Raw genomic sequence first — 19,116 nt, forward strand, 5'->3', positions numbered from 1 at the left:
TTGAAAGAGAAAAAATAGGAGCCAGGATAGACTCAATGAGACAGCCTGACAAAAAATAAGTCACAGGAAGTTGGTGATTCTTTCTGCCAGCACCCTGTGCCCCTTGTAAATTACACTCTCATTTACTTTAATCATTTATACTTACTTACAGTACAAAAGTCTATCTTAAATCATTTTCTACATAGCATGCTAATTGAGCCACAGAATCAATGTAGGCAAAGGTTACAGTATTTCCTCAGCTTAAGACCATTCTCCATTTCCCTCCAAATGTTCCCATGATCTTAAATATCATCTCATCAAAAAGTCCACATAACCATAGGGATAAAGCTCAAAACACAAAAGCACAGGACTCAATTTCCAAAATAATAGTACTTCATTATACTCACTGACAAAAAGAAGGACTGTGACTCTTCTCTATGGCATAGGATAATAAAGAACAAGAATAACACACAATAGGTTAGTTTTACTATTTTGTGTGATGTAAAAATGTCTCTTGGGATAATCTGAAACACTGGTCAAAAGGACAATAATAATTCTCTGATTAATGTTTGATCAGGATTTGAATTATACTTTTGGGGGCAAATATTCTACCATATTAATTCTTTCCCCATCAATTCACAGGTCTGCCAATAATCATTTGAAATATATTCCCTCTCATGAGATGACTGGACTTGTATCCCTGATGTCAAGATGGGTCTCAGAAACCTCAGACAACTAAATGTTTACATGCACATTTTAAAAGCAGGGGCTGAAGGTTTTAAGTCTTCTCAATGATATGGGGGAACTCATCTGAAAGATGTGTGATGAGAGGGAAAATGTCTCCATTCTCCAGCTGTCAGTTTGTGATGAGAGATGATGTGGTAAGAGTGAGGAAAATCAATACAGAACTGAGGGTATGTCTACGCTACAAAGTTAGTTCGAACTAACGGACGTTAGTTCGAACTAACTTTGATAGGCACTACACTAGCGCTCCGTTAGTTCGAACTTAAATTCGAACTAACGGAGTGCTTAGTTCGAACTAGGTAAACCTCATTTTACGAGGATTAAGCCTAGTTCGAACTAGCTAGTTCGAATTAAGGGCTGTGTAGACCCTTAATTCGAACTAGTGGGAGGCTAAGGCTTCCCAGGTTTCCCTGGTGGCCACTCTGGCCAACACCAGGGAAACTCTATTGCCCCCCTCCCGGCCCCGGAGCCCTTAAAGGGCCACGGGCTGGCTACACAATTTGTGCCAGTTGCAAGGCTGCAAGCACCCGTGCCAGCAGACCCTGCACCTGCCACAACATGAGCCAGCCACCCGATGACACCCAGCCCTCCACTGCTCCCCAGGACCAGCCTGGCGGCTCCCAGGAGCCTGCCCGGGGGCGCAAAAGGCGAGCGCCCGCTTGGTCAAGTGCGGAGATTGTGGACCTCATCGAGGTTTGGGGGGAAGCCTCCAATGTCCACGATCTCCTCACTAGCCACAGGAACGCGGCCGTCTACAGCCGCATGGCTGCCAGCCTGGCCGCTAGGGGCCACCAGCGCAGAAGGGAGCAGGTCCAGTGCAAAATTAAGGACTTGCGGCAGTCCCACTCCCGACCCGGAGGCCTGCCCCCACTTCCACGCTCTGAACCGCCTCCTGGGGGCTCATGCCGTCCCTGCCCCCCGGGACGTGATTGACCCCGGGGCAGAGGGCCTGCTCCTGGAGACGGAGGAAGAGGAGAAGGGCTCTGAGAGCCAGGAGCCTGCCGCCAGCCTGCCCAGGACCCGAGACCCCCGAGGCACCCCACAGAGCCGCTCGCCTGTGTCGTCTGAGGCCGGGGAGGCGTCCACCTGTGAGTACCATCGTGCTCCCCTTATGTGTACGGGGGGCTGGGGCGAGAGGGAGCCCCGGGACTGTGTGCCTGGGCCTTGCCCACCAAGGAGCAGCAGCTGGGGATAACTGCAGGGGCCCTGGCCTTGCAGAGGGGAGCTGGGTTACCTGGGCCCCTGGGGTAATTGACCGCTGGTCTTGTTGCACCACAGCTGCAGCACCTGGGCCTGCAGGGCACACCACACCGCCTGCAGCAGCTGCCCGTGCCCAGGCAATCAGGAGAGCCAGGAACGAGGAGGAGTACCAAAGGCGGCACCTCCGGTTCATGGACCACCAGCTCCGCACCCAGGACCACTGGGTCCAGGAGGACCTGAGGCTGCGCCGGAGGAGTCTGGAGGCCCTGGAGGAGCAGGGCTGTGCCCTGCGAGGCCATCTCCAGAGCCTGCTCGACCGCTTCCCATTTCCTCCTCTCCCTGTTCCCCTGCTCCCCCTGCTCCTCCTGCTCCCCCTGCTCCCGCTCCTGCTCCCGCTCCTGCTTCCGCTCCTGCTTCCTCCACACCCCCGGTCCCTCCTGCCTCCCCTCCACAACCATTTCCCACCGACGCCCCCGGACCCGCAGTGTGGCGAGACGGGAGAGGCAGCCGGACTCCCACCCCTGACCTTTCCTTTCCCTTCCTCCCTTCCCTCTCCTTCCAGCTCCCTCGTCCCAGGTTTCCCCCTCTCCTCTCCCACCCTCATTCCTCCCTTCCACCACTCAGTTATGTGAAATAAGCAGACATTTTGGTTTCAAAAACAGGTGTCTTTATTTGACAGTAGGTAGGGAGGGGAAAGGGGAAGGGGGATAGGGTGGAAGAAGGCCCCAGTGGGGCATGCAGGGAGAGGTCAGTCCTCCTCCTCCACCAGGAAGCTCTCCTGCTGGGCTTCCCGGATGGCGGCGGTGCGGGGCTAACCGTAATGGCCAGCCATGCAGTCAGCCTCAGCCATCCAGGCTGGCAGGAAAGCCTCCCCCTTCCGCTCACACAAATTGTGGCGCACACAACATGCTGCCACCACAGGAGGAATGTTGTGCTTGGCCAGGTCCAGACGGGTGAGGAGGCATCGAAAGCGGGCTTTCAGTCGCCCGAAGGCCCCCTCCACCACGATGTGGGCCCTGGTCAGCCTGGCATTGAAGGCCTGGTGGGAGGGATTGAGGTGCCCTGTGTAGGGCTTCATGAGCCAGGGCTGCAGTGGGTAGGCTGCATCCCCCACCAGGCACACGGGCATGTCCACGTCCCCGACCCTGATGTGGCGGTCGGGGAAGAAGGTCCCGGCTTGCAGCCACTGGCACACGGAGGAGTTGCGGTACACCCGTGCGTCATGTGCTTTGCCGGACCAGCCCACATTAATGTCCGTGAACTGTCCCCGGTGGTCACACACGGCCTGCAGGATCACGGAGAAGTACCCCTTGCGGTTCACGTAACGGGACACCTGGTGTTCCAGGGCACGGATGGGGATGTGCGTCCCGTTGATGGCCCCACCGCAGTTGAGGAAGCCGAGGGCGCCGAAGCCCCAGATGACGCCGTCCGGGTCGGCGAGGTGGACCACCCTGCAGAGCAGCACCCGGTTGATGGCCTTGTCCACCTGCGGAGAGAGACACAGCAAAGCGCCAATCAGTGGGGCGCCCGGGTGGCTGGGTGCGTTCATGCCCTGGCAGTGCCCCGCGCCCCACTCCTGGAAGCAACCCCCCTGGCGGCGTGTAGTACGGCCGGGACAGACCGACCCCTCCGGTGCGGGGCGTTTTCGCCTCCTCTCGCCCCCCCTTTGTCCCTGGGGCAGCCCATCCCCTCCTCGCAGCCACCCTCCCCCCCGGCTTGGTGGCCGACGACCGCCGTACCTGCATGAGCACCGCTCCGACGGTGGATCTCCCCACGCCAAACTGGTTCCCGACGGATCAGTAGCTGTCCGGCGTGGAGAGCTTCCAGAGGGCGATGGCCACCAGCTTCTGGAGGGGGATTGCGGGCCTCATGCGAGTGTCCCTTCTGCACAGGGCAGGGGCGAGCCACTCGCAGAGCTCCAGGAAGGTGTCCCTCCTCATCTTGAAGTTCTGGGTCCACTGTCGGTCCTCCCAGCGCTCCAGGACGATGCAGTCCCACCAGTCGGTGCTGGTGTCCAGACGCAAGACGCGGCGGGGCACGCCGGTGCCGGGGTGCCGCCGCGGCTCCTCCATGGCCCCCAGGGCGACCAGGCGGAGAGGCAGGGGGCTGACGTTCACCAGGTGGTGCCAGGCAGCCTCAAGCCATTGCTGGCCTGCTTGCAGCAGCAAGTCCAGAAAGTGCACCAGAAGGTGCAGGGCGAGCTGTGGCTCCATGTTGCCACCTGCGGTGGCCTCCCCGAAGGGAAACACCGACACAGATGGGCACAGAGACCAACGCTTTGCTGTCCCTCGGCGAGGTTGGCAAGCAAGCAGGAAAAGCTGAGAACCGGCTGTCCGGGGGGGGGGGTCCCTTTAAGCTCGAGCCTCAGATAGCCTCAGACAGCAGCCACACAAAGCAACTACTGACCTGATGCCCTGCCAGAACCGGTTTCAGCCGCCCTTAAATGCCCCCCTGCGTCCAATCAGTGTGGACGCGCTAGTTCGAATTAGCAAAATGCTAATTCGAACTAGTTTTTAGTTCTAGATGCGTTAGTTCGAATTAGCTTAGTTCGAATTAACTAATTCGAACTAAGTTAGTTCGAATTAGCGCTGTAGTGTAGACATACCCTGAAGAAAGGCTATTGTTGGGGGGCAAAGGGTGGGAAACTCTTAAGTGTTTTTTGTTTTGTGATCTCTGCATCCTGTTGGCTTTTTTAACCACAATTATAAGGTGAAAAGTGTGCGGCACACAACACAAAAGGCAGCGGTGATTGCACATCCCTAATAAAAAGCTTCCCCAGTGTTTTAGACATGGATTTTTCATTTCATACACTGAAATTGCAGTTACTATGATTTGGAGTGCTCTGGGGTATTTTTTTGAGCAGAATACCTATTTTTCTGAAGTACCTGCCTCAAAGGGCTCCAGGGCACTTATATTTCTAAAGTACCTTTTGAGTATTTTAAGTCATCTCTGAGGCATTTTCTGGCCTCCCCCATTTCCTGTTCTCTTTTTTATTTAAGCTCTTTCATGCTGCTCAAATGTGCTCCATTAGAATTACACCAGCCTGCAAAGACGAATCTTAGAAAAATAAAGGGGCGGTAGGAGAAAGACAGGCACATGGAAGTAAAACAAGGGCTGACAGATAAAGGAGGCAGAGAAAAACCAAGGGGACAGAAAAGGAGACTAAAGTAAAGGAAGAGAAAGAGAGAGAGAAAAAAGGAAATACAGAAAGAGAAAAGCAGAATAAAACACCAAGATTGAGGGTGTTGTAGCATTAGAGTTCAGCCAATAAAGCACCTAAGACTAAATACATAGCTAGTTAGACCAAGGCAGCTGGGAGACTAAGTCAGCACCTATCTCTGGATGCCTTATGCTTTTGAATCAGTTGCAGGAGCAAAAAGGAAGTGCTTTTCTGTGCAGTGAACTTCCCTTTGGATTTGGCTGAACTATCAGCTTGTTTGCAGTGTTTGAAACATCAGCTTAGTTTCTGAATGACTATCTGGGTTAGACTGACCTTCAGTTAGGTGAGTAGCAGTGCATTTTTTTTTGAGCTAGAGGCAGCTGAGTGAAAAGAAGTGGGGAAGGAGGAACTCACCTTTTCCAGCTGTGGCCTGAAGTGTGAGGACGAGGCTGCTTTAAAAAAGAATCAGCAGCCCTTAATGGCTTGTGAGATGAAGGAAGCTGGGAGGCAAAGGGAACTGGCCAGATGAGTTTGCCAGCTGAGGCGATACTTTTTCTTCACAGTGCACACACTCCACAAGCAATAACCCACAGTGAAAGGAAAATTATATACTCATCAACATCATGGCTAACTCTTTCATCTACCTTCATCTGTGGCACTTCAGGCCAAACAGACATCCTGATCCTAGAGGCCTTGATCAGGTCTTATGTTTTTATTTGCCAGGAATGCAACCTGAATATCCCTATCACAGACAATAGGGCAGAGGAAGCTACATGGTTGGTGAAGTCAACTCTTTCAGTTGATAAGAAAGCTGCAGGAGAATGTGCTTAATCTACACTGCATTTGAGAGTATTAGAACTTACTTGACAGGGTGCACCTGGGTCATCCAGGATAGAGGTTAATATCCTAATTATTATTATTATTTATTTAAAATATTTTTACCCCACCTCTCTATTTGAAATATTCAAGGCGGCTTACAAAATTTTAAAAACACAATATAAATATATATAAAAAATTAAAATACGAGACCTCAGGGGGACATAAAACCTGCTAAGACATCTTGAGAAGAGGGACACATACACACACAGACTCAGACACCAATAAAAGCAAGAGTAAAAGGGGTGGCTTTAGCATGACGCTAAAACAATGCTATCGTTTGTGCCATGCGAATATCCCAAGGGAGAGAATTCCACAGCTTGGGAGCAAAAGTGGTAACAGAGAAGGTAACTGCTGGGGCTTCGATCTAGCTGGCTGCTTTGGTGGCTGCTGTTGATTGTCCCCGGAGGGGAGAGATCCTGGCTATGCCCGTGGCTGGGAAGAGCTTACATAAACCTACACAGGAGGTAACTATGAGTAACTGGGCTGTTTGGAAAAGTGCTGCCTGGGATGGAGCACAAAAAACAAACTAATTCGGGGTCCAGTGAGAGCCAGAGTGATCTGCCCAGGGAACCAGAGCTGCTGGCATTTGGTAGGGCCTGCTCTAGTGGCAGAGGGCTTTTTCAGCTGGCTGCTCAGCTTGGACTAACAGACACAGAACCTGCACAGTGCTGTCTCCACTCCAGCTGCTGGCCTCCAAGCGAGTGTCTGGGACTCTGAATCCAGAGGAGTGCACACTCTGGGGTGGGATAAATGGTGGCAGGGTAAATGCCAGATGGATAAGTTTCCTTTCTTTTATGTGTACTTTGTAAGTGATTCTGTTCACTTTTATCTGTTCAACCCAGTTTCTTTAAGTTGTTCAGTAAAGATGTGTTAATTCTAATGTAATCAGTTAGATATTTCTTATTTATAATTGTTGTCTTGGAGTTAGTCCCAGGTTATTGCTAGAATAATTTTATTCCTGGAGGCTCCCAAGGCACACTATAATATGTGTGTACAGGGCCAGCCAGGTGGAAGCATTGTCATTGCATATTCTTTAGGAGCAAGGGACTGCAGCAAGGGGATGGATAGGGAATCCCCAACTAAACAACATCACCACTGGGGTATTAGGATCTCCTTTTATGTTAAAAACATCAGGCACCCAGGCACACATGTGAATGTGACCTCTCCCAAGTAACCCAGGGAGGAAAAAGGGGACTTATAGGTTTAAGAGCCTTCTGGAAAGTAACTAGTCTTTAAACAGATGTGAAAGCAGTGTGTCTTACTCTTGTGATTTTATCTGTTAGTTTCATGAGATTTTTTCCCCTTAAAGCCCAAATTCCTGGAGTCAAGTGGATATGGGATAATTTAACCTTCATTCTCAAAGAAAAAAGTAAGTTTCTAACCATGTGGCTGTGGAGAACACTTCAAAATATAACCTCCGTGTACTCTAAAATCTCAAAAGCAGAAGGCAAATAAAAAACACCAAATCTATTATTTTTTCACAATGCCATGATTTTTAAGACAATTTCATGTTTTTTGGTGAGCCTGTCTCATGAGTTTTGAGCATTTGGGGCTGGAAACACTGTGAAAGTGACTTGAAAATGTCTGTTTCACTCCTGTTGCAAGGCAGTTTCTAATCTATTTCTAGGATGGCAACACTCCATCTACACAGCACCCTTACCTCAAAATAAGCTATACAGTTTGCATTACTTAAGAACAAAATTATAAAATTAGAATTAGATGTAAAAATAAATATGAATGTTACTCAATAAGGTCTTGGATAGAGAAAAGTCAATATAAGAAATATTGGTTGGCTCAGTTCAGATGTCAATATGTGCTCTCTGCTCCTAGTGCAGTAATTTGGGCCTTGCTGCTATTTTCCAATGTAATTTAGCAAAATTATGATAAAATCTACCTTCTCTGCTACAAACCTGTTCATCCAACTTCAGCATTTTGATACAAATATTTTACTTGTCCAGGCAGAAAATTAATACACATTTTGTGAGGCCATTTTATTGTACATGATCAAGTTCAGAAAGGGTTTAAATTTCCAAATACATCTGAGAAAATGCAGACTAATCCAATGGCAATGGGAGGATTATATCCTATTTTCTCTTTAAGATGGAGGCCAAATTTTGATGTGACCTTTCGAAATGAATCTTCTCCATTCTGTTCTAGCAATAGATTTCTTAATAGAACCTAAATGGTTCAACTCATGTCTATGGAGAGGGCCATGCACCATTTACATTCCATTTATACACATAGATTCCATCACTCTATAGGAGTGAATTTCACTCTAGATGTCCATAGAAAATTTTTCTCAATTTACTTCCACATCAAATACCAATTGATTTTCTTGACTCAGCATAGATGGAACATCATAAATTCACTTCACACAGAAACAGAGATATCTCTAAGTTAGAAGAAAAACACAAAATCATATTTACTGGGATTAATACAGAACTGGGGCCCAGTTCTACCCCCTAAGTGCTTTTTCAATTAGTTCAATGGCTCAGGAACTTGCTCCTGAAATCATAGAAGCTAAACACATTATTGATACCAGCTAAAAAGAAATGGTACCTGCTCAATGACAAAACAAAGACATATAGATAAAAGATACTTTCATCTCAATGTAAATTACATGTAAGTTTCATTTTCTACAGATCCTGTAAACTTCGTTTTTTGAGGAATACAGGATCTGTGAAAAGAGTTTATTTTTGACAGATCCGCATCTAGACTGCCTTTTTTTTCCCCCAAAAGCTCAGTTTAAAAAAAAAGCAGTTGCCATGTTTATGCTAATGAAGTGCAGGATAATTAAATCCCTCCTTCATTACCAATTTTGATGTGGCTAATCTACATCTCTCTGTTGACAGAGAGGTGTAGTCTAGACACAGCCTAAGTTGTCAAAGTCACACAAGAATGTAGGCTCTGAGTCACCGTATTCTTCAATGAACAAACACGTTGCACTTCTATAATTATGAGAAATCTAAGGCTTACTTTCCATTCTCAGCCTATACGTTTTTTCATGAAGGAATGGGAGACAACAGAATCATTCACCTAGACTACAACTACACTGTGGAGCTATTTTGGGATACCCAAAGTATCCCACAATAGCTATTCCATGTCTCTTTTTAATATAATGGGCTTGCTATTCCGGCATCCCTGTAAACCTCGTTCCATGAGGATTAAGGGAGTTTCAGAATAGCGTTCTATTTAGAAATTCGGTGCTGTGTAGACAACACCAAATTTTGAAATAAGCTATTTTAAATTAATTCAAAAAAAGCTATGCAATTTGCATAGCTCAAATTGCGAAGCTTATGTCAAGATAAGGGTGCATGTAGGTGCACCCCTAGTAAGCTGAAAGCCCAAGAAAATTTCAGCAGCAGCAAGAATAACTGTGACATTAAGGGGAGAGAGCTGTTTTTTCTTGTTTCATGCATTGTTTCAATAACAAATAAATACATTAGAAAATCAAGCTATAACAGTAGTACTTTATAGAAAGCATAGAAAAAAATGTGTTGGGGAATAATTATTCTGCATGAATAACAGGGAAAAAATCCTGGCTCCAAGGCAAAAAAAAAGAAAAACTCACATTGACTTTGAGAGACTAAATTTCATCCAAGATCACCCAGGAGACTAGTAAAAGGTGAAAGATTTTTACTGCTAGTCTGAATCCGGCCTAAATTTGTACCGACCAAAATGCAAAATCATTTTGTGAATAATGCACAGGTTTGGAACTAAGGGAGTGGGGTTCAGTTCAAACATCTGCCATAGACTGCCTGCGAGACCTTCAAGTCACTCAAGTAAAGTTACAGCAAGTTAACCTTTCTGTGCCTCAGTTGCGGATGCAGAGGGTAGGGTGAGGGGTGGTGGGAGGCAGCCTTGTCCCCAGGAAGTTTTGCAGTCCCACCCTCACCCAGCCCTGCAGGGGTGGGCAGGCTTCATAGGGGTGGCTGATGGGTTGTTTGTGGAGGGGCAGGGAGGGAACCTCCCAAAGGCTCAGGCACCCCCTTTAATTCTCTGTTTTGTTTGTTTGTTTGTCTCCTGCAGATGGTGAGGGCCATAAAAACAGTTCTGCTGACCGGATCATCCGCTTGGGTGGGTCATCCCACATCATCATCAGATTTTCTGCTCTGGGCTTCCCCAACTTCAGGAGGGCTATTGATGGAAGCCACATCCCTGTCCAGGCCCCCAACCACCATGCAGCACAGTATATCAATGGCAAGGGATACTTTTCTATGGTCCTGCAGGCCCTGGCCAACCACCGTGGACAGTTCACAGACATCTTCGTTGGCAGGTTGGGGAAGGCACACAACTCCCGCGTCTTCCACAACTCCAGTACAACAAGCTGGAGGCTGGCACTTTCTTCCCCGAGCGCAGCATCAGGGTCAGGGACATTGAGATGCCACTGTGCATTGTGGGGGACATGGCCTATCCCCTCATGACATGGCTTATGAAGCCCTACACTGGCCACCTTGACCAGATCATGGCCACCTGGGCAGGGCCCGCATATAGGCTGAATGCACTTTTGGGCCTCCTGACCCGCCCAGATGTGAGGGAGCTCCACATCCCCTTGGAGGATACCTGTGACACATCCAGATCATAGGGTACTAGCTTCAGCATGATGGTGGTCACTGTACTGGCTGCGTCCTCCTCCTCCTCCTCCTTGTCCTCCTCCACCTGGGCTGGGACTCCTGGGTGGGTGACAATGGGCGTCTCCAGCCCTGAGTCCACCACCAGGGATGGGAAAGGGGCTGCACTGTCCCCAAAGACATGGTGCAGGTCATCATAATAGGAGGAGGAGTGGGGTCGGTCCCTGGAGAGTGAGCTGTGCTCCCTCGCCCTGGCATAAGCCTGACACTGGTCCTTGATTTTGCTGAGGATCTGCTCCAGGCTCCTGGTATAGCTCTTCATGGCCACGCTGTCTGCCATCTGTCCATAGATGTCAGTGTTGTGCCATCTGGAGCAGAGATCTTGGAAGATCTCCTCGTCTCCCCACACTTCCAGGAATGCCAGCATCTCCGTCCCAGACCAGGTTGGCGCACACCTCTTGCGGTCCCTGGCAGGCTTCTGGGAGCCCTATACATGCTCCCTGGGATGGGCAGAGGACTCATGTGGGGCTTGTGGCTGGACATAGTGCCCAGATGTGTGGCACTGGCAGCTGCACTGGCAACTGTGAAGGCCTGCATCCTGCCACAAGCCCTGTCCCCTGGGTCTGAATCTTTAAGAGCTGCCAGGGAACAGGGGCTATAGAATTGTGATTAGTGTGGCCAGCAGGGCAACTGTGTTATTTCCTAGAGGCCTCTTTTTTTGACAAAACTCCCTATTGCACATCCGCACATACCCTTTTCCAAAAAAGCTTTTTCAGAAAAAAAGACTTGTTCCTCATGGAATGAGGTTACCGCTGCTGGAAAAAGCCGTCAGTTATTTTGACTTTCTGTCAAAATAACGGAATGGCAGTGTGAGCGCTATTATTGTTTTTCCAGAATAATGGGGCAGTGAAGACGCACCCTAAGTCTCATTTTCCAAATGCAGAATTAAAACCAATTTTGAAACTTTGAAATTGTCAAGAAACAATTGTTTTAATATGAACAATTCTGAGTAGAAGGTGATTATGCAGCATGGGCTCTAAACAACAACCCCTCTAAACATCAGCAATCTTCTATTTTTTCTATTTCTGGAAAAAAATCAGAATGTTCAGTCAGATCACATTTTATGTGTTTTTTGCTGAAGAGAGAAAGTTAGTTCCATTTTTTTGGTTTTCCACAGGGCTGTGTCTACACTGGCATGAATTTCCGGAAATGCTTAAAACGGAATACTATTTCGTTTTCAGTTTTTCTGGAAAAGGAGCGTCTACATTGGCAGGCTGCTTTTCCGGAAAAGCCCTTTTTCCGGAAAAGCGTCTGTGGCCAATGTAGACGCGCTTTTCCGGAAAAGAGCCCCGATCGCCATTTTCGCGATCGGGGCTTTTTTCCGGAAAAGACTACTGGGCTGTCTACACTGGCCCTTTTCCGGAACAGTGTTCCGGAATAAGGACTTATGCCCGACCGGGAGCAGAATAGTTTTTCCGGAATAGCGGCTGATTTTGTACAGTAGAGCATCGTTGCTTTTCCGGAAATTCAAGGGCCAGTGTAGACAGCTCTCAGCTTATTCCGGAAAAGCGGCTGATTTTCCGGAATAAGTGGCTCAGTGTAGACACAGCCCAGGAGTCCTAAGGCTCTTCAAGGGGACTATAAAACTCAAGCTTTAATTTGAATTGTTAAGACTGTTTGGCAGGGGGCCAACAGACTTGCTGGGCCCCTGGGCAAGATGGAAGAGTGCTGGATTCACACTACCAGAAGATAAGGGGGCCTTGGGTAGGAGGGAGCAGAGAGCCATCAACGTCACCTGCAATGTGCCCACCACACCCCAGACAACCCTCAGAGCCTCCCGGAGCATGTGGTAAGGTGCTCCAACAGCAATTTAAATGGCCTGGGGAACTGGATGCCACTGGTGCTTTGGTAAAGACAGTGGTGACCTGGAGCCCTAGGCTTTTTTGAGTCACCGGGCCCATTACAACTGTTTCCTTTGCTCCCTGCCATCGGCGTGCCTGCTGTTGGGTATTTGTATATTACTTTCATGTGGGAATTTTTATTTCCTTTTACTTTACCCAGTGTAGCTGATTTTTTTTTTCTTTATGAGGAGACATATTTTTGTAGATAAAAATATTACATCAGAAATTTATAATTTTTGTAATAATTTTTTGCTGTGCAAACTATAAAATACACTGACCTACATGTCCTATGTAATTATTTCCTATATGGATAAAGCTGCTGACTTCACTATGAAAGATTTGTTCAACCTCAATAGAACAGTCTTAACTTTATTGATGTTCAGCCAGCAAATGAAATATCAATTACCAGTCTCAAATGTTGATACAGCAACAATTGTGACTTTGTGAAATAACAAGTGGAAATTTTAATTAACCATTAAAAAAAGGAATGAAAAAGGAGGAGCAAGAAGAAGCTCATAGATGAGAGCTCCAAAATTTAAGATTAACTACAGAGGGTTTAGTTTTAATCAGGACAAGGATATAAAATTATTATAAGTGGCAGCAAACAAGGCCAGATTTATATCTTAGGTGTCCCTAGGCACAAGGGATTGGAGCCCTCACATCGTTTGGGGCCGCTCAGAGCTGTCCCCACTGCCCACAGTGCCTCAGAGCTTCTAACTTCTGCAGGCAGCAGGGGAACATTTCAACTTTTAACTTTTTAGGTGCCTCATCACCTAGGCTGTGTCCAGACTCAGGGTTTTTTTCGGGAAAAGTAGCCTTTTCCCGAAAAAACTTCCCCTGCGTCCAGACTCAAGCCGCGTTCTTTCAAAATTATTTCGAAAGAACGCGGCTTTTCTTTCGATGGCGGTAAACCTCGTTTCACGAGGAAGAACGCCTTCTTTCGAAAGTTCCTCTTTCAAAAGAAGGCGTTCTTCAATGTAAATAGGGCTTCCTCGAAAGAGAGCATCCAGACTCGCTGGGTGCTCTCTTTCGAAAAAGCGGATTGCTCTTTCGAAAGATCCGCCTGCAGTCTAGACGCGATCTTTCGAAAGAGGCTCTTTCGAAAGATGCTTTCGAAAGAGCCTCTTTCGAAAGAAGCCTGCAGTCTAGACATAGCCCTAGTGCTCCTCTGCCCATAGAACCTCCTATTGCCCAGCATACCCTTGCCCCACACAGCCACAACTTCCCAGTGCCCTACATAGACCCCACACACACTACCCAGAGTCCTAACAAACACAGACCTCCCTACATCCTCACTGCCCAGAGCCTCCACACAAACCCCTCCAGAGATTCACTCTCCCAAATCCTGCAACCCCAGCTTTACTAAGAGGTGATTCTTTCCTCCCTTCCTCCCCAAAGGGTTCCATGAGGCCATCTTCTCCCCAGACATCCCTATTCCTTGCCAGGACCCATGAGTGGCAACATTTGAATTTTTAGGCATCCTTAGATGCCTGCATCCGTAGGCACATGACTAATGGGAGTTGCAGCTCTGGCAGCAAAATAAAATTGCAAACATTGTCATTCACCAAAAATCCTATAGCTTATAGGTTACATCTCTTGATTTTCCATACCTTTGCCATTTCTTCTGTAATAGTTATACCTTTGTCACCTGAAATATGGAGGCCAGATCTTCACCACTCTAGTTCAGTATCGCTCAATTGTGTTCATTGCTAATTTACAGCAGATGAATATCTGGTCTATAGAAATGTGTGCTTTCAGTGATGAACCATCACTTGTATAAGTAGACCCATGAAAGGTAAACTGCTCTCCAATGGAAATAAAGACTTCACAATCAGTGGGAAAAGATGACATACACCAAGAATGGGATAAGAAAATACAGTCTTATGTTGATGATTTGTCTAATGGTCACATAGTAGATTATCTACTGCACACTGTAAAAGGTCTGAATTCCTGGTAGGGCAGAGCTTCACTTTCCCCTGATAATCACTAGTCCCTAGAACTATGTCTCATTCCATATAGTCCTCTTTCATTGGCTACATGAAGGTTGAGAATGATGCCGAATGGAAGGGACCAGTGCAGGAACTGTTGTGCAGGGACTATTTCTCTGAATCTATGTCTATGCTGCACTGGAGTTTGGGCACTGGGGATATGACACACAGAAGTGCTGAGCTGTAACTTCTCTGTGGACACAAACTAAAGGATCCCTAGTTTGCACTTAAATAGTCCTGTCTGAGGACGATCACATTAAAGTGGTATAGGAACCTTTTAGTTCACTCTCACAGTGTCTGCATAGGGAAGATATACCATGGCCAGTGGTGCTGACACCGAAGTGCTGGGGGTGCTGACGATATTGAAATATCACAACCCATGTATATGGTTTCTGTGGTTTCCCTCATCAGCACCTCCCCACTTTAAGAATTATTCCAGAACCCGTGACCATAGCACATTAGTGCACACTTCTGTTCACAATCCCATAGTCTGAATTGTGGGGCAATGTAACCAAGCCCTTACCTTGAATCCAAGGTAACAAGAGTCTTGCTTACCCTGTTCCATACATCTGTTTATGAAAATCAGCAAAAATTGGGGACAAATCAATACAAGGTAGATTGTTTAAATTAAAAGAAATGTGATAAGAGTGATTACAGTTCCTACTAAAGTCAAAGTTTGGCATGGCAATCAACTGAGAAATTCTAACAATGGGAGGAAATTTGTAAAACTGGAGTCACTTTTGACTTGTTAATGGTAACGCCATGAGGTTGTCACTTTTTTAAATATTATTGGTGTACAGGTCACTAAATGGGAGAAGAGGGATAGTTGGACTGAAAGGAACAATCTTGCCTTCTTAACTGCTACTCCTACCATCTCTTGAAATAACTATGACATCATACTTTGGGCCATTTGTTGGCCTGCTCAAAGGCCTGGAAACATATCACATAATCACCACCTCCACCAGCTTTGCCTGCATCCCAGACAATAACTGAAAAGAGATGGTTCTTGTCTCACCCAATACCGTAAGTCATTCTCTTTCATCTTCTTATTTTCCCTCTTTCTGTTCTTTTTGCCTTCTAATAATAGTCTGATTTAGCCATAGACAGCTCTTTCCTTTGTGACTACCGAAGAGACACAAGCTAAAAGTATTGGTACAAGTTTGCTAGGTCACAAATTGTCTGTTAAGATTGATTGGGACTGTGTTCCTTGGCAGTGAGAATACATATGAAAGTCACCACCAGAAAGAGAAACTGTGTTTTCTCTCTTTATTTTTATTTTTTCTCCTCCTTCATGTGTGTTTGCCTTTATTTTATCTTAAAGAGAGCAGGATCAGACTCAAAAACAACATCACAAGATGATTTCAGCTAACTCTTTCTTTTGCTCTAAACTGATCAAACGGGGATTTCCCTGTAAGAAATCTATTCAGCTAATGGGAAAAGAAGTAAGGGCTATTAATAAAATGAAAGCTTTCATTAATGATTTACATTTTAAATGCTTTAGCTCCTTCTCCTTTTTCTGTAAAAAAAAATATGTTAATGATGATTGTTACCACTGATAACCTGATGTGAAACTCCAAAACAAACATCACTGTTTAATGATGTAACAGTGAACGATGGTTTCATTAACATCTTATTCCTTGCTGGGCCTAAGATACCCCCTTTACCTACAAAACAGGGTGAATGAGCGTAGGAGTGACTCATACAGTTAAGCAATTACAAGAAGCAGTGGGTGTTAGCTGCAGCTCCGCCATTGTTTTTGACACTAGAACTGATGAGCACATCTGTTTCCTTTCTTGATTTGTGCTGCAAATAACAAAGACAACTTTTATATTCTATTCAATCTGTTTGTTTGAAGCCTTCAGATGGATGTGGCCTTCAAAGCCTGAGCTCCAGAACAAAAGGCAACATCCAAACAAAGTGCAAATTCTGCTATGGAATCTGTGTGGAGAGGCTGTGTAGACATACTTCAATATATGATTGGAGTAGGCAGGCCTAATTTCTGGAGACAGAAACTCAGACCTCAGGGATCCCTATTTAAAGAGCTGAATGTTGTACTATGGCAGCTTTAGCAAAGCTATCTGGCCCCATGTAACATAGTTAACACACTGTTCTAATTTACTAACTGGCTAAAGAAATAGAATAAAAGCAACAAATATGAAGCAACAAATCATAATCAACAAATTAAGCCTGCACCCTCACAAATGTAGTCAGAACAGCGAGAAATCCTGTGGCACCTTATAGACTAACAGATTTATTGGAGCATAAGTTTTCGTGGACAAAGACCCACTTTGTCTTTAGTCTATAAGGTGCGATAGGACTTCTCGTTGCTCTTGCAGATTCAGACTAACACAGCTAACCCTCTGATACTTGTCACCATACAAATGTAGTAGGTCCATTAGACCTATCTTTTTGAATGACAGATTGGACTTTATATTATTGAGAGAGATTTTGGCATGATTCATACTCAAAGGCCCCTAGTTTCTCAGTAAGGGAAATTACCTAAACTTTATCCGGTTAAAAAAAACCCTACTGTGTGGTGTATGTAGTCAGGGCTGTTGGTAAATGTGTAATCCACTGATTTTGAAAAGAAAAAGAAAGCAATAGTTACATCAGCTCCCATGACAAAAGAAAACAGTATTCCAGCTGTGGGCTGGAGCGCGCAGTTTGCATGATTCCATTAAAATTTTGTTAGCGCTCTTATGGAAGCTCAGTAAGAAATATCACAGTGCTACATCCCATTGCTAATGCATATTTCATGGGGGTAGCATTCTAGCCAGGTGAGCTGTCTCTGTTGCATTTTAAGAAAATCAGAAAGTTTCCTTAAAAATGGATTATTGCAGCTTCTCTCTAAATGTATTCCGTCAGCTCCTAACAGCTGAAACTGCTTCTTATTTACATCCCTAATCAATGAGCAAAAACCTGTTAAAAGGGAGGACTTTTGAACACGTTCCTGGACAGAGCTAACATTCAGTTGAATCTAGTAATGCACTTTTTGGCAAATCCTATTTGTGGTTCTTTGGCTATTTTTTGACCAAGAATTATCACACTATGGGATCACATGCTCTCATTCTCCTTTCCTGTCTCTTTACTGAGGCTACGTCTACACTGGCCCCTTCTTCGGAATAGCCATGCTAATTTAGAACTTTGGAATAGGGAAATGTGCGGGGATTTAAATATCCTCCACGGGATTTAAATAAACATGGCCGCCGCTTTTTTTCCGGCTTGGGGAAAAGACGGAAAAGAGCGTCCAGACTGGCGCAATCCTCCGGAATAAAGCCTTTCAAGTAGGAATATGAGATCCTCTGGAATAGGGCTTTATTCCGGAGGATCGCGCCAGTCTGGACGCTCTTTTCCGTCTGTTCCCCAACCCGGAAAAAAAGCGGTGGCCATGTTTATTTAAATCCCACGGGGGATATTTAAATCCCCCGCTCATTTCCCTATTCCAAAGTTCTAAATTAGCATGGCAGTGTAGATACAGCCTGATTGTTTTCTGAATCATGCAGCAAAAACAAAAGAGAAAAGCACAAAATCATCATAAAATATATAAACTGTTCCCGATGAGATAAAGAATTGTTTCTGGAGAAACTACCTCCCAAATTATGCAATTTCCTGTTTCTCCTGTACCATTTTCTCAGAGCACTTTTCATAGAATGTTGGTGAAGCTGTTTGGAAAAAGAAGGAACCTCATTGCTTCAATAGGCTAATGGTTTGGCAGTCTTCAAAACCTCTACCCCTGATGCTGTTTCTTCCTTCTCCAAAAATGGAATTTTTTGCAAATGTCTTTGTGCTGATGAAGATTCAGCTTCTAAGACTATGTCTATACTACCAGGTTATTTCAAAACAATAACTTCCTAAATAACCATTTGAAAATAAGCGTATTTGGAAATTCCTTCACAAGCAGGAATTATTATTTTGAAATAACAGGCGTGGTAGTGCGGATGCTCCCCTTGATATTTCGAAATGAGGGGAGTTATTTAGAAATAACTAGACATACCCTAAGTGTGCTTACTTTTAATTGCCTTTGAGCGGGTTGAAAGAATTCAACAACCAGGCCTGCACAAGCTGTTCCCTATCATTGTACCAAATAGCTCTGAATTCACATGTGGACATGTATAGTGGCATGGGCACATACAATAGCATCTTCAGGTACTGCTTCCACATTTTAAATGTTATTACTTGAAGACCTATTGGTAGCTGAATCTGTGATCAATGTAGAGTATTAACAAACCATAAAATTAAACCTCAAAAGCCTCTGGTTTAAGTGTTCAATTCAAAACTCTTGGAAGTCCAAAAATATAGAGGGGCATAGCTATGCAGTTATAAATTCATTTCCATGGAGATGAATTGTTGCTGAAATCAGACATTTAAACAAAAAAAGTTATCCCAGTGATTAGGACAAACAAGAAGACTAAATGATTGCAGGTATTTTAGGCTAAACTGACTAGTGCAATTTTTCATCCACGTCCTTTTATTTTGTAGCTTTCATTTGCTTTCTAGCAGTGGAGATAGTGTAAACAATACCTAAAATCAAATACTTCCTTTTAGCAACCACAGAAGCTGGTCTGAGTGGATGCTCAACATTCTAGCTGTCAAAATAAGTGGCTTGGAGCAAAAAATAGAGTGTGTTTAAAGTGGTAATAGAAGCTCAAAATATCTCTCCTAGAAAACAGGGGTGTCCTGAACTGTGGTACAAG

The sequence above is a fragment of the Pelodiscus sinensis genome, chromosome 1, assembly GCF_052426305.1.
Source record: "Pelodiscus sinensis isolate ZL-2025 chromosome 1, ASM5242630v1, whole genome shotgun sequence".
Taxonomy (NCBI): domain Eukaryota; kingdom Metazoa; phylum Chordata; order Testudines; family Trionychidae; genus Pelodiscus; species Pelodiscus sinensis.